We start from the raw sequence: 17,026 nt of genomic DNA, 5'->3' as shown, positions 1-17,026 counted from the left end.
TGACAGCTCGATGTGATCATATCTGGTGCGGCATGTTAAGCATGTCCAAAAAAAAAAAATAATAAACAACAACAAAACTTAGCACAAATTTATATGTATCGACTTATCGATCAGCGAGCGCGTTAGGTTGATCAAGCTTGCTCGCTCAGCCAATTATACGAGCAATAAATTATCGAAGTTTGCTTATCGATAAATGTGTGCATGTAGCTGTAAGCTCAGTTTGCTGTTTTATATACAATAAATTATCGATATATTTTTATCGATAAGTGTATGTAGATATATAGCTTAAGTTATGCTTGCAGCTTGTCTTACACAAAGGCTATTTATATATGAGTAAAACAAATATTTATCGATCACAAATATCGATCTACTACTATTTCTTATAAAACAAATATATATGTATATATATATAATAGCTTACATATATAGGAAACTTATCATGAAGTATCTCTTTAGTGAAATCGATAACAAAAAAAGTTATCGAAAGCACTGCTAACTGCTTGGCCCGAGCTTAAGCTCATTGTCATTGTCATTGTCATTGCTCATCATTATTTTCACATCTATAGCCAAAAAAGGGGCACACAAAGAGATGAAAGAGTGGGAGGGAGAGGGGGAGAGGGAGAACTAACTGAATGCTTATAGAGTTGAAAAGGAGATTCAACGGCTTTTGTGTGTACAACTTAATAACAACTAATTGTCTTTTTATATGCAAGCTGAATACAGATAAATAAATACTCCAAGTGTGTGTGCGTGTGTGTGTGCAACTGCAAACCTGTCTTGGAAATCTTTTTAGCTGCCGCCTGTTTGCCCCATTCTTAACAATATTTCAGTCCACTCCAGTCCAGCGCTGAGACCCACAGCAACAACGAGCCAGCCACGTCTTTCATCTTCAGTTGTCAGTAATTTGTGCAGCTCAATATATCAGTCGATATCTTATGAGTTTTTAATTTCAGGCTGCTCTCCCTCTCTCTCACTCCATCTCTCTCTTTGTTGGTCTGTCTGTCTGCCTCTCTGTTTGTCGGGCCCATCAATTTGATTTCCTACACAGTTTTTCCAGCTGCCTGAAAAGGACAAATCGTTCACTCAACCGCTCGCCGAGGATATTGAATAAAATATCATTTTGTGCACGCCCCTTTAAAGAGCAGCACTGAAACCAAAAAAAAAACTAAAAAAAACGAAATAAAAAATAATAATAATAAAAAATAAAACAAAAACAACAAAATAAAGCGAGAGATCCTCTAGACAGCGCTGATGATGATGAGTTTTGAGCGCTGTTGGCCCGACTTGGCCCGGCCAACTTGTTGGCTCTTGGCTGATGCGTATTGGCAACATTTGTGATCGATACACGATGCTAAAGTTCCAGCAGAATCAGCACCGCTCGCACCCTGCCTCGAGCCCCGAGCCCCGCCACCCCTCTCACCCGCTCACCCTCTGCTCGGGCTGCCCGTTGAGTAATGACCAACGCCCGAGGAGCGCACATTAAAAAGGAATCATCATTATTGGCAGTTCGGTGGGGGGATCAAGGATTACCCACAAACATATACATATACAGCCATTAAGACACAGCACTGTGCGCAAATATCTTGCACTCACTGTCTGTCCGACTGTCCGACTGTCTGTCTGACTGTCTCCTTATCTGCCCATTGCTGCATTCCATTTCATGCCATTCCGTTTGCTTATTATTTTGCTACCCATCAGCTCCTACCTCCTACCACCTCTTCCTCTTCCTCTTCTTCTTCTGTTTTTGCAATTTTTAGCTATTTTCAGTTTTTCTCGCTTTTCAATTTTGCATGAAAATTATTTGCGCACAGTTTTACAGCCGCCTTCGTGCGTTGTCGTGTTTTTACAATTTTTTATTGATGTTTTAATTAAGTTGTTGCCTTTGTACCGCCCTCTCCAAACACCCCTTTCTCCGCCCCCAACAAATGTGCATTCCTATATATATATATATATATATACAGTTAAATATATTTATATAACTGTATTGCCGTATCACAATTTGCTTTCTCTATGCAAGCTCCTAGCTGTAGCTTCCTTTTGCTCTATGCACCTCTCTCTCCCTCTGCCTTCCCTCTCTCGCTCTCTCTTACTCTGTCGCTCTGTCTTGTTTTTATTATTTTTGGCACGACATGAAAATTAGTTTAGAATATAATTTGCTTTGACTTTGAGTGCTTGTTGCGATTTGCAATACTTTTTTTCCTTCTTTTTTTTCTTAAATTTTTTATTTATTTTTTGTTTTTGTTTTTGTTTAGTTTTAGTGCTGTATTTCATGCTATAGACACATTTTGGTGTTTGTGTTTGATCATTTTAGTCATTTTAGTCCGTTTCTAGATTGTGGCTTACATAGATAGATATTACGATAGATATAGCATAAATGTGTGTAGTATAGACAGATAAAGATTAGAGTTAGATAAAGGAAAGTTCTATATAGTATAGATTGATAGATAGTAGAGATATAGTACAGATACAATATATATAGATGATAGGTATAGTACAGATTGATACTAGTATAGATATATAGTAAGAATATAGCTATATATAGTATAGATTGATGATAGTTATATATAGAATAAATAATTATAATAAAAGAATAATTAAATAAATGAAAGATTTATATAGTGTGGATACATAGTATAGATATATAGATTGATACAAAGACATTTCACTTCAGTCTACAAAACTTGCTTTTGATTAAAGAAAGCTATGCTTTTTTTTAGCTCTAAACAAGCCAAGTCTTGGCTAGATTTCTAGCAACTTCTTTGGCTTGACTGTTACTTAAATTTAAGCAAAATTAATTATAATTCTTTCTTTGTCAAATTGGCTTCAATAGTTTGACATTGAAATGAAGAAAAAAGTGAGAGAGGAAGAGGGAGAGAGAGAGTGAGGGAAGAGAAAACGTTTGGCAGTTTGCGAACTAAGCCAATTTGCAGCTGGTTTGTGTATCACACATTTGGGGCATGCAATTTGTTGATGTTGCCCATTTGTGGGCACCTGGTTGCGCGCTTCTTGTGTGTGTTGTTGTTGTTTTTGTCTTCTTTATCAGAGTGTCAAATTGTTGGTCGAAGCATATCTCATGTCTCAGCTGAAAACGAAACGAAACGGGGCGAAATCGTAAAACTTGTTTCTATCTGTTACGTCAATCTGTAGCCAAGAGTTTAGCGTTCGATTTCAGGTACTATTTCAGTGATCGTCAAACCAAACGGCCTCCTGCCGCCCATTGACCAGTTCACGGGGTTGAACTGGACGGGTTCTGCAAAGGGTTCACAGCGCAGCCCAGCGCCAGCCAGGGGAGGTTGCAGTGCCATTGCCATTGCCATTGCTTAGGGGTTTCTCTAGGCTTGTCTCTATTTCTCACTTTGTCACTTTTTCAGTTTGTCAATTGTCTGTGCGCTTTAATTTATCAGTCGTATGCAAATGAGTTTGATTTATTCAATGAGCTGCGCACAATTTTATTTTATGCCCATTAGCCTGGAATATAACTAATTTTTTTCATTCGAGTTTGCCTTTTTTTTCGGCAAATTCAAAAAAAAAACGCGACCCTTTTTCGGTAGTTTTTTTTATCTGCTGGTAATTCTAGACATATATATGTGCATATATATATATATATATATATCTGTATCTGTATCTGTATTCGTACAGCTGTTAGATAGTTTTTTTTTTTGGATTTTGCTGCGGCTCATTGCGACGCAGCAGACGTAAAAATATTAAAATGAGAGTGGAAAAAAAGGAACGACACAAAAAACAGAAACTATATAAATCTAAAATATATCTGCGGCATATGCGCGATCATTGACAGCGCAGCAGAGGGAGCGCATGTAAAAACATATTTATGTGTGCTGTTTGTTCCTGCCTCCGACTGGCTGTGCGAGTGTGCGTGTGTGTGTGTTCGCCCCACTCAATCATAAAGCATTGGCAGGCGTAAATCAAATCAAGTAGCAATGCAGCAGCCAAGACAGCAACAGTTGCCGCTCGCCGCTTGCTCTTGCCTCTGCTGCATGTTGCACGCACAGACGCTCAGACAATGATTAAGTAGGCAAAATGCGCTACTTACCCCGCGCCTACACACAACAGTCTCTCTCTCTCTCTCTCTCTGTCTCTGTCGCTCTCTGTGCCCATTCCCATAGCCATTCCGATTCCCATTCCCATTCCCATTCCCGTTGTTGTGGCATTTTTCCCCCTTTTATGTTTTTAATTATTACCGTACGGCATTTGGCGGCAGCTTGACTAAAAATCACACACACACTTAGTTTATACACATATGTATATATGTATATATGTATATATGTGCAACGAGAAGAAGTATAACAAAACTTTGCATCGCATATCAGCATCAACTTGTGCGGAACTCGTGTGGAGTCGCCATGTCTCGATGTCATCTCCACTCGCTGGCATTCATCTACCAGCTCCATTTCCAGCTGTCTGTCTCAGTCCTTGACAAACAAGTGTGCGTGTGTGTGCCTGACATGCAACACTATTGATCCCTTAAGCATCATCAACAATTTGCACTTAAGACTTTAAGAATTCTTAGGAAATTTCTTAGCATTTGATCTATACTGATCAATGCGAACGTAGCTAGATCGTCTGATTACTCAATCTCTACTTCTAGTTCCCATAGAACTTAGCTGATCAGCAACCGATCTCTAGTTCTGCTGAAATATGCAGTCAACTCTTAAAGCTCAAGCTGTAGATCGGATCGGACTACTGAAGTGATCGTGGAACGAAAATATTTCAAGTGTTTCGATCAACAACAGAAGCAGCAGCCACTGCAGCAGCATTCAGATTCAGATACAGATTGATCAGTTCGGTTTGGATCGGATCGAAACGGATCGTCAGATAATAATATAAAGCAACGCCCACATATGTGTGTGCACAACACAAGAAATTCTCACACAAAAGAAACAACAACAGCAGCAGCAATGGAGCAACAGAAAAGCCCAGTAAACGGATCACTTTGCTTTCCACACAATTTTTCGTTGATGTTGTTGCTGCTGAGGATGATGATGATGACGATGATCATCATTTGGCCTGATCGTGATCATGATAAACTGCTGACGCTGCTTTTTGAAGTATGGACGACAAGTTCTTTGACGCTCAGCTCTTGTATTCAATGGCAGAAAATGATGCTTAAAACATATATGAATTATTATATAGATCAGAGCTGCATAGACGACACTACTTGAGCAACAATGTGCTCCCCCCTCACCACCACGCTTCTGTCTCTCTTGTCATTTACTAAATACTTTGCTGTTTAGCCTGCCTGTCCGGGCAACAGCGATCAATGTGATCAATCGCGCTTCAATTTTTCTTGCTGCTGCTCAAAGCGAGCGGGAGAGAGAGAAGCACACAGATCTCTTGTAGATCATCTGATGGGGTTTCTTAAAAGTTTTTTCTGCTGTCTGTTTTTTTTTTGTTTTTCTTTTTTATATATATTTTTTTGATTTTGGTATTTCTGTTTTGTCGTTTCGGTTTTTTGTTGTTTTCATCTTCAACTGCTGCTGCTGCTGCTGCTGTTTTTTTTTGTCAGCGGAAATCTTTTGTGTGTGTGGCTCAAGTGGTTATTGTTGTTGTTGTTGTTGTTGTTGTTGTATTATTAGCTAGTTCAATTTTTCGGTTGCGGGTGTGTGCGGGCGGCCTCCAACAAGTGGCAGTTGAACGCCGCTAAGTAGCTCAGATAATGCCAGCGCATAATGCCACAAAAGTTCCCCCCTAAAATAATTGAGTGTCAATTATACACACACACACACACACGCTCGCACACCCATTCGCTTAGCGAGTCTTTGGTGTTACTTGATGTCAGCTGTTGAAAATATTAGAGAAAAATTATAGGCGTAAATATTATGCATTTGCTTGCATGCGTGTCTCGCGGGAAGCTGAGAATACAAAAAAAGCAGCAGCACACACACACACACACTCACACACACTTATATTTTTTAATGTATTTTGTGTTGGTGCGACAGGCGGCTCTCAAGCGCCTCCATTATTAATTTATGAGCTCGACAAGGCGGGAAAATCGAGCAGTTCTTTGGTAGCCGTGAAGCAAAATGCGCATATGCATAAAATCTAGATACAGATATATGCATATGTGAAAGTCTACAAAGTGTACAACATTTATGATTAGCTAGAGATCTACGTAAGTCTACAAGGTCTCCAAACTCTGCACAAAACTATACACGCGCTTCAAGTCATACAAAGTTTCAGGAGATTTTCTATGCTATTATTGTTTGTTGATCTCTACAAAGTCTACAAGCTCAGCACATAGATCTTCCAAAATTGTAGCCTAGGCCATGTGTGGAAAACGTTCATGATCAGCTTGAACTCTACAATGTTTGCAAACTCTACACAAAACTCTACACATGCTGCAAATTCTGACTTCAATTCCATAAACTCTACAAACTCTACACTTGCTGCAAACTCAATTGACTTGAATTCGATAAACTCTACAAACTCTACAAACTCTACACAAAACTCTACACTCGTCGAGGTCATACAAAGCAGGCGTGCTAGAGATAATAAGTGAAACTGTATTCATAGAAAAACTCTACACACGATACAAACTCTACACAAAACTCTACACTAGCTATGGCGGAATATAATATAAATAATATAGTTAAAAAACCGCAGATGCCCTCAGAATGTGATCAGACATAACTCTACAAAGTCTACAAACTCTACACGACTAGCTTAAACGATGCATGGCAATGTTGTTAAGCTGTGCTGAGCATTGCATGCTCCGGCTAAGCTCTACAAAGGCGACACAAACTCTACACTGGCCAAAATGCGCCTAAGAATGAAGCGCAGAGGCAAGTGCGGCCAGCACACAATGCAGAACATGTGTAAACATGCATAACCACAAATTGCACTTGCTTGGCAGCCATCGGCGTCCACTTGGGACGACGGCTGCAACTGGCACTGGCAGTGCCACTGGGGGCATTGTGGAACAGCAGGCTAATAAAAATTTTCGCTTCTGCCATATCGAACGACATAAAAACTGATCGACAACGACAAATATAACTCGGCGGCGGCGACAGTGTGGGCGGGGCAGTGCGGTGAGAGAGGCGGGAAGTGGGGCTCGCATTTTCATATTATTTTCCTTTTTTTTGCTTTTGTTTTTGTTTTTGGGGCGGCAGAAAATAATGTCCACAACTTGCTGCCTGTCTGAGTATTGCTTTGCTTTTGGTGTTGTTGTAAATTTTAATGATCTGTCATTTCGATTTATTTTATTTTATTTTCGAACACAACAACACACACACACGGACAAAGCCCCAATGAGCCAGAGACAAAAGAAGAAAAGTGGGCAAGCGGGGCGGTGGGGCAGAGGGGCAGAGGGGCTGCGGGGTGAGTGTGTGTATCGCTCGATAGCTCGTTCGATAGCCGAGACAGCCACATCATAGAGCGCACGTCAGCTGCATATTAAATTAAAAGGTATTATATCGTACTAAATATACGTATATCAAAGGAGAAAGGCAGACAGAGCGACAGAGCAAGAGAGAGAGAGAGACAGAGGGGGAGCAAGAGGCAAATAGATGTGACAAAAAGCGAACGAGACAATCCCACAGTTCGATCAAAAATATCCAACACACATCGATAGAATTTGAATTTGAATTTGAAAATGAAAATAAATTTGAAACCAAGTTCTCAGTTGAATTTGGCATAGTTTCGGTTGGCTGTGGGTGGCTGGGCGAGGTGAGGTGGGGCTGGCGGCTGGCGGCTGGGCCCCATTGTGTTTGCTGGGAACTAGAGCGCATTGCTGCCATTGTGCGAGTGTGTGACACACACACACACACACACACACACACACACTCGTGCCTCGTATAAATATATGTTTATATATATATATTCTTGTGGCTTTTAATTTATTTGTTTTTTTGATTTCACAATATTTCGATCGACCAAGAAAATAAATTTTACCACATAAATTTGCCTTTTTTTTTAATTTTTATTTATTTATTTATTTTTTTTTGTTTTGTTTTGGCCGTGTATCAAACTGTATTGAAAATCTGCCATGAGACACGGCGCGAAACAAAAGAACGCAAAGTTGTCATAAAAACTTTTTATAAGTAGACACGATTTCGTAGTGCTCCCCCATAGCAAATTGCTCAGCTTATGTACCAAATAAATAATTCAGATATACACATATATATATATATATATATATATATATATATATATATATATATATATATATATATATATATATATATATATATATATATATATATATATATATATATATATATATATATATATATATATATATATATATACATATAGATCTGGCATAAGCTGCTATTCGATTGCCTATTGGCAAGTCCGTGCCGCCGCCTCGCGCCCTTGCTGTGTGGGCGACTCGCTAATCCCCGCTGTGCGAATGTTGCCACATCTAAATTTTGCATGCTTGACGTTGCCAGATAGTTCAATTAAATTAAAAATTTACAACTCTGCTTGAGTTCGCGTTTCATTTGCTTGACAGAGTTGCCTCATGTGTGCCAAGTCAATTACAATTAGCTTTCGAATTGGATTTCTGCTAGATATTCTATCTCTATAGCATTCGCTTTGCCCTCGCAACTACTTTCATATCGTTAAACGTTTAATAGGCCATCAAAGCTTATTAATGGCGTTTATCAGTGCCCACACACTAACAGATTTATGGGGCTCGCCCCACACACCTCTTGACTTAATGTGCCCCAATCATAATTTGCAAAGAGCTGATAATGCAACCCTCTGCATGGCGTAACACACGCACACACACACACACACCCCCTCACTTACTGCCCTTTAATTATGAAATAATGTCAAAAACGTTGTCTAAAAACGAATGGCAACTCGCCCAAATCCCGCTCCGCCCACTCAAACAAGGCAAAACTTTGCGCACTTTTAATTGCCTACAATTTTTGGCCTCTCTGGCTGTGTGTGTGTGTGTGTGTGTGGGTGTGTGTGTGTTTGGCTAGTTATCGCTGCTGATTTCTATTGAATTTTCGCCTTGCCAAGGGTCGCTTCTGTCTAACAGGCGGAGGTTAGTTTAACGAGCTGATGGGCAGCTCGCTGGCATTATGAAGTCATAATTTCTGTCATATCATGCGGACGCGTCCCGCTGCCGATCGGCGGCTGTTGATAAGCCGTGCCTGGTTTTTACCAGGAACTAGCCAAAGGCAAATAGATGGGGAGAGAGAGGGAGAGAGGAAGAGTGGAAGAGTGGAAGAGTGGAGGAAGCGAGACGCACTTAAGTGGCTGTCAAGGCACATAGTTCAAGTGTTTAATTTGAGACAGCGTTGCCAGACTGTCAGCTGCAGCAGCCACACGCTGTACACAAGTCATTAACCCACACACACACAGAGGCAGACACACACGCACGCAGACAGACTAATACACAGGCAGTTACAGTTATAGGCACATTAACATTGCGGCTGCTGCTTTGTTGGCCAAAAACTATGCCAAAAACTTTCAAGGACATGTGCTGCATACACGCAACAGCCAACACATGCGTTTTGCGGCTTTTTTGAGACGCACAAGGCTGAAGAGGCAGACAGACGCCTAGTGTGTGCGAGGGAGAGGCTGAGTGCGAGAGAGTGAGATAGAAACTGCGCCTAAGTTGCGGCTGTGATTTTTGTTTTGCCGCCGCCGCAAAACGTGCGTAATTAAAAGTGCGTGTGTGTGAGTGTGTGTTGAGTGTGTGTGTGTGTGTGTGTTGGAACAACAGCTGCTATTTGAGTCTTTAAACTATGCACACACACACACGGAGTTGGCTTAAATGTATGCTACGAATATTTGTAGCGCATTTTAAACTGTTGCTCGTTGTCTTAAAGCTCAGGCCTAGAGCGAGACAGAGAGAGCGAGCGCGAGTGAGTGGGAGCGAGAGAGTCAAGCAGTCGAGTCTGTCGCCATTTTTGAAGCTCAAGGACGTGGGTTACGTTTGTTGGCAGCCTTTTTAGCCAACTGCCTGCCATTGGCTAAGTTTAAGAAAGCCAGCAAAATGCCTTAAAAATGTGTGTGTGTGTGTGTGTGTGTGTGTGCTAGCTGGCAGCTAAGCAGCACTGCCTGCAATGTTGCCCCACTCTGTGTGGCAGGCAGTTTTTGCTACTAATTTTTGCTACTTTTGCTGCCAACTGCCAGAAGGGGGCGTGGCGAGGAGGAAGCTAGCTGTGTGTGCTTAATTGTGTGTGTGTGTGTGTGCGCCTGCCGCTCTGCTATACAAAACTTGACGTCGCTTTTGCCGCTTTTCTTTAAATTTAATTTCTTTTTGCTAGTTTTCCTTTCGTAGCTCTCTCGCTCTGTCCCTCTCTCTCCCTCTCTCTCTCTCTCTCTCGCTTTCTCTGCGCTTGGCTGTCGTCTGCTTAGAATTTTCATTATTGTTTGTTGTCTGAGGTTAGTTTTTCACTGCCGACACTGACGTCGTCGTCGTCGTCGTCGTCGTCGTCGGCGTCGTCGTCGGCGTCGTCGTCGGCGTCGTCGTCGTCCTCGCCTTTTGGCACAATTCTTCGGCTGTGCGCCGCCTTTTTACTGCCGGCTTTAATTAGAACATTTTGCCACACTGACTGCTGACAGTCTGTGGCGCAGTTGTTGTTGCTGCTGCTGCCGCTGCTTGTTTTTGGGGCAACAGTTGGGCAGCTTTAACTCAAATAAAGCAACTTCAAGGCCCACAACAAACTGACTACATCTTCTACTTCTTGTTCGCCCCGCCTCGTGTTGCTTTTATAATCGCATTGAAAGTCTAGCGGCATCTGCCTTTTTGGTCTAACCCTTGTGTTAAAGGCTTGAGCAGCGCTCTGCATGGGGGCTTCAAAGGGGTTCGTTTCTGTTGACTTAAATTTCACAATCCACAAATGCCAACACACACACAAGGCACAGGGGCGGGAGTTGGGCGTGTGACCGGCACTCGACCAAAAAAATGTGCCACAAAATATGCGAACGAGCGTCAAAGTTCAACTGCAAGGGGGACGTTGGCTTCGGGTAGCCGATAAATTGCTTAGCCGTTAATCGATTCATCTCAGCTTGTTTTGCACTCAACTAATTTACTCATTTCTTTCTGTCTTGCAGGTATGTGAACTCTTACTCTTCCTCCATATATAAAGGCCAGCTCGTAAGTAAATTTAATCGCTTATCGATAATCGATTAGTAAGCAATACTTATAATTAATCTCTAAAAAAGATTTAAGTCGATTGAACTCTTTTAATTTACTTTGCAATATACATTTATCGATGAGCTGTAGTTCGATTATGTATCGATAACTATTGATTTATGTATTTACTTAGCGTTTCCTTCAGTTTACATAAGAATAAGAATTTATCGATCAGTTATAGTTAGATTATGTATCGATTTTCTTTTAATTTACATTATAATACGAATTTATCGGTAGTTCGACTAAATATCGATAACTATTGATTCTCTGCAGCAACTTTCCAGCTAAGCAGCTAGCTCACATATATCGATTGCAGCTGTGGCTGACATATGCTATCGATAAGTTAGCCCCGCTCACAGCTTGCGCTCAGATAGCTACAGTGCTTAATGGCTACAATTTCCGCGCACCTTTGACATCATCGCAGCAGCAGCAGAACACAACAAACATGAGAACAAATTCGAATTCTTGTATTTGGCCTGACACCAAAAATAGATGTGTGTGAAGTTGCATGTTGCCTGTTGATGATGATGATCATGTCACAACAACAACAACAGCAACAAAAGGCTGCCTTTAATTAGGCAGCGGCTGCGTCTGCGCAATGCGCAACCCCTGAAAAGGAAGTCGATCGGGAAACGCGATCAGAACACAGAAAAAAAAAAACACACAAATGTATATACATATATATAAATATATATATATATATATATATATATATATATATATATGTATATATATCATAATGTTGTGCATTAAGTCCACATTTTGATTTATATGCACGCCCGCGCATCTTTCGTTTTTGGACTCTTCGATTTGGTACAGTTTTCTCTGTGTGTGTGCGTTTTTTTTACTGCTTTTGTTGTTTTTCTCCTAAAAACTTTTCGCCTTATGCAAATTGTGAAACTGAGCTGAACTGAGAAATCAAATTAAAAACAAGCGAATGCATCATTTGCAATGATGCTCCGGCTTCATTGTCAGCCAGCCCTTATAAAGTGAGTAGGGGCAGTCCCGCAGTCCCGCAGCCCTCAGCCCCCACGCGCAACGAGAGCAGGAGTCTCTGCCCCTACGGAGCATTTTTAATTTGAATTTCCGTTGAGCATAAAAATCTCATGTGGCGGGCATTACTCTGCGAGTGTGTGTGTGTGTGTGTGCCTAATAAATCTATAAAGTGGCAAACGCAAGTACACGCATTATTACTTTGATTTTTTATGATGAAAACAGGAAGCGAGACGAGATGATGACGACGACGACGACGACGACGTCGACGACGACTTCGTCAGGGGCTACCCACACACAACAACTATAAAAATCTTTAGCTGTAGCTGTTCGACTGTTTGCCTTTTGTTTTCATTGCGCTGATTGCTTTGATTTCGACTTCGACTACGAACTTCGACGGCGGCTTGGGACTTGGACTTGCTGCGGATGGCTTTCAATTTATTTTGGACTTCCGTTTGTTCTACATTGACATGCCAGCGACTCGCTCCATTTGAACGCGTCTACAAATCGAATTCAATTAAGTGGCTTTCCGCCGCCACGTCCGCTGCGGCTAACTACCCAAACTGATTTGCCAGTTAAACGCAACACTTTTTCTGAAATACCTCGTCCCTCCCCCCACGGGCTCCTCAACCACTTCTTCCTCTTCTTTCCCATCTTCTTATTCGCTTTTTTGGCCACGCAATTGATCATACTAATGATTATTATCCGACTAACGACTAACTGGCCAGCGACAGGCAGCGAGATAGGGCGAGCAAGACAGAGATGTTGATGATTTAAGTCAACTTAGCTCGTGGAGCCTCTCATTGTGCGTTTGTTAAACACCGGATGTTTAGCTAAGATCGCAGATGAACACACAAAAGGCACAAAACTAAAGAGACCAACAAATACAAATCAAATCAAATATATATATATAGTTATATAACAAACTCTGATTGCTACATGCAAAAAGTAAACATATGAAAATTAAATTAGAATTAATATTGAAAGTAAATATTTAAAATTAATCTAAAAAAAAAATATTATTTTTGTATATATATATAAAAATAACAAACATGTTTTAAAATTATATAACAATATATAAACAAGAATTATAGAAATTGATAAGCCAGATAAAAATAATAAAAAGTTTATAAGAAATATATAAAAGTAATATAAAGCTATAAAAATAATCAAAAATAAAACCTAACAAACATATAAAAATATAAACAAAAATAGACAAAAAATATCTATTAAATAAATAAGAATCTCAAAACATTTTTAAAAATATTTTTAAAAAATATATAAATATTTTTAAATTAATGTTTATTTATATATATTATTTTCTGTTTTTTTTTTTATAAATTTTTATATATATTTTTTAAAAATATTTAAAAAATAAAAACATAAAAATGTAATAAGAATTTTAACATATATAAAAATATATTGCAAAATTAATAAGAAAAGTAAGAAATAGCAATTAATTAAATCGAACAAATAATTAGAATTCTTTATTCTTTAATTAAACATTTTTGCTCAGTGTAGGTTAGGCTTACAAAGAAAACATGCAAAATAGAAAGAAACTCTGTCAAAGATTTTACCTACACATGATTTGGCGCAGTGTAGTGGCTACACTTGAAAATGAATTGCTAACCAATCATATAAACACACACAAAAAGGGAAAAAGAGACAGAGAGGAAGAGAGAGAGGGGTAGCTAGTAGTAGTATGTAAAGAAGAGAAGGTAACATTTATTAAATAGAAGAAGAGGAAGCAGCAGCAGCAGCAGCAAAGGCGATTTATTGCTAGTGCATAGAATGCCAGCCACATAGCAATCCATATACACACACAGCTAATGTGTGTGTGTGTGTGTGCTCTCTATATACAAATGGCAGAAATCCTGCGCGCTCGAAAAAGAAATAAATTTTTCTTATATGCCGCGATTTTCTTCCTTTTTTTTCCTTTTCCTCGTTTGCTGCTCGATTTTCATTTTTGCTAACGCGCGCAATCAAGTACAGGCAGCAGCCAGGCCCCCAACCCCAGCCCTCAGCTCCACTCCCAACCACTCCCACACACACACGCAGAGAGACAGACACAGAGAGCAGCAGCGGCAGCAGCAGCTCCCTAACTGTGCCCCTAACCACCCAACCAGGCAGCTCTTGAGAGCTTTTCGCAATTTTTCCTGTCTTTTCTTTCACTTCTTCATTTCGCTTGTGTATTTATATACACACAGACAAGCATACATATATATAGATATATATATATAGATATATATTCTCTCTTTTTACACATATTGAGAAATATCCTTGAATCGAAATATACGGCTCCTCCCACAGCTTGAGCCACCCAGCCAGAAAAATCTATACACATTCGACGAGCGTCAGAAAGAAACAGCAGCCGGCCATAAAAAATAAGAAGAAAAGCGAAAAAAAAAAAACAAAAACAGGAGACAGAAACCCGAAAGTGAAGATGAAATAAAATAAAGCAGCAGCTGCAGCAGGGGTTGGGGATGGGGAGGTGTAGGGCTGCTCCCAACTAGGGAGCAAAGATATAAAAAAAAAAAAAAGAAAAGAAAAAAGACGAGGAGGCAAAACAAAAAGGAAACCCGAACGAAACGAAACTCGGATAAAAATAGGGAGCGCATAAAAATTGGCAGCAGTTTGGGTCGGGCAGACAGCGTAGCAGACAAGCGAAGGCCCCCGTGCGCCCCATGCGCCCCGTCCGTCCTTCCACCGCTCTGACCTGCCGCCTACCACTGCCGCGCCCCTGGTGCTTGTGCTTCTTCATCTGCTGTACCGCCCAGCAGTCGGCGCTCTCACAGAGACAGCGACAGCGCAGCCAACAGACTGCGAGGGAAGCTAGAGGGTTTGCCTGGCTGCTGCTGCTGCTGCTGGTGCTGCCATCGTCTCGGCTAAAACGACAAATGTGAAAGGACATTGTCGTCGTCATCGTCGTCGTCGTCGTCGTCGTCGTCGTCGTCGTCGTCGTCGTCGCCGTCGTCGTCGTCATCGTCATCGTCATCGTCATCCTTCGTCCCGCACACAGACTTCTGCTCGTTGTGACGACGAGGACGACGCGGAGGAGAACCTGAAGCAAGTTACAATCAGGCTAGGCATAAGCCACCGCATTCGACGCTCTGAGTGCGTCGACACCGACTCCCAACTTGTGCCAGCCGAGCCCCAGCTCTGCCACTGCCACTGCCACTGTCCCGTGGCCCTGCCCCGCCCTGCCCAGATCCTGGCCACAGTTCAGGTCAGGAATGTCTGCCAACGAACGCTATTGGCAGCTCGCTCCAGCTGCATTGCTCTGGCATTTTCTGCATTAGGCTGCAGCCAATCGATAATTGTAGCCAGTTATCGATAGCTATACTAATCGATAACTCTAGCTAACAGTTAAAGGCCGTAACTTGCGCTTATCTTTCAGTTGCTTTTGCCTCTTCCGCTGTTTTATTATGCGCCTTTAGATCCTTAGATCCTTATAGCATAGCAATGAACTCTTCTTATTATGGAACTTATTAAAACTTAGCAGTAATTCGATATGATTTATAGAAAATGTTGGTGAAACCCAAAGTCGCAACCATAAATTGAAAGAAGCTCAAAATAAAATAGTTTAGATTGTTATAAAAACTGAAAACTTGTAGAGAAAGTCTAAATAATATTTTGTATAATTTAATTTCACCTTATATAAATTAACTAAAATTTATTTTTATTTAATTTACAATCCCAAACTTTTATATTATTGCATTCATAGCAAAAAGATCTAAAAGTTCATATGAGTCAAAGCTTAATTGACTTGAAATATTTCATATATATAAATGAGAATCGCATGGAGAGGTCGCTAGCTGTAATCAAAATGATTACAAACTTGGAACCTAACTAACTAAGCTATGTGCCACACGCACACATGCATACACACACATGGATATCTCTACAAATATATATAAATAAATATATATATACATATATATATATATATATATATATAAGTAGTAGGAGCCCTCTGGATGCGATGTTTGCCTCCTTTTAACGTATTTTTTTTCTTTTTTGTTGTTTTTTTTTTTGGTTTTCTTGCTGACGCGCCCCAATGTCCTTTTCCCAGTGTGCCTGTGTGTGTGTAGGGCTCTATATGCTCCTGCCTGCTGGCATTTCGTACGTTTCGTTTCGTTTCGATTCGTTTGCTTCGGTATTTATCGACCAATGATATTGGAAATATGTCAGAGATGCGCACAAGTCGCTGCGCTCGGACCCCCTCGCCCCCCACACACGTCCCTATCCGACCGGCCACCCATCCAACTTGCCGCTGCCTTCGCTCGGCGACCCCCGCCATCAACCCTTAACCCAACTCCTCTGACAGCCCAGGCCACATAGAGCTGCACAGCTCGGCTCCAGGGTCTATGCTTCATTGGTGGGCGGTTAGGGAGGAGGGGCGTTGGGCATGGTCGGTTGGTCGCTCGTTCGTTCGCATCGATTCGTTTTTGAGTGCTGGAGTTGCTGTTATATTTTTTTATACGTTTTTATTTTATTCGCATATGTGTATGTGTGAGCTTGCATCCCTCGCACACACACACACATACACCGACACACGGACACACATACATGTATGTACGCTGTCTCATACGCCCCTTTGCGTTGCTGCTGCTGCTGCCGCTGCCAACGCTGACAGCGGCGTCGCAGCTGTCGTTTATGTTTCGCTTCGTTTTTTTTGCTTGTGCCATTTTGATTGGAAAATCGCACGCAATTGGAAATTTTTGCTATTGGCTGTGCGTTCGATATACTCACACACACACACACATTTGCACGCTTCCACTCATACACACATACTCGCTTACATAGACAGTTAGAGAGAGTCGCATTTGGTGCTTGGCGCTCGCATTATGGAAAATCAATCAGCAGCAACAACAACAAGTAGGAGCAACACAACAACAACAGCGAAAAAAAGAAGAA

General features: G+C 41.0%; 1 protein-coding gene across 4 annotated transcripts in view; it reads left to right on the top strand.

Moving 5' to 3' along the window:
• Positions 1-17,026, top strand: part of LOC111598404 (homeobox protein cut) — an 84,403-nt gene that overhangs the window by 10,553 nt on the left and 56,824 nt on the right. The window contains exon 2 of one of the 4 annotated variants that reach the window (XM_023313642.2): positions 11,035-11,077. The exons of the other annotated variants lie outside the window; for them this stretch is intronic. The gene's annotated coding sequence lies outside the window, so the exon portion shown is untranslated. The remainder of the gene's footprint in view (positions 1-11,034; positions 11,078-17,026) is intronic. 4 annotated transcript variants of the gene reach the window in all.

The sequence above is a fragment of the Drosophila hydei genome, unplaced genomic scaffold (assembly GCF_003285905.1).
Source record: "Drosophila hydei strain 15085-1641.00,03,60 unplaced genomic scaffold, DhydRS2 tig00000232-arrow-arrow-pilon, whole genome shotgun sequence".
Lineage (NCBI taxonomy): Eukaryota > Metazoa > Arthropoda > Insecta > Diptera > Drosophilidae > Drosophila > Drosophila hydei.
Note: the sequence above shows the minus strand (reverse complement) of the source record. Positions and strands in the feature narration are given on the sequence as shown.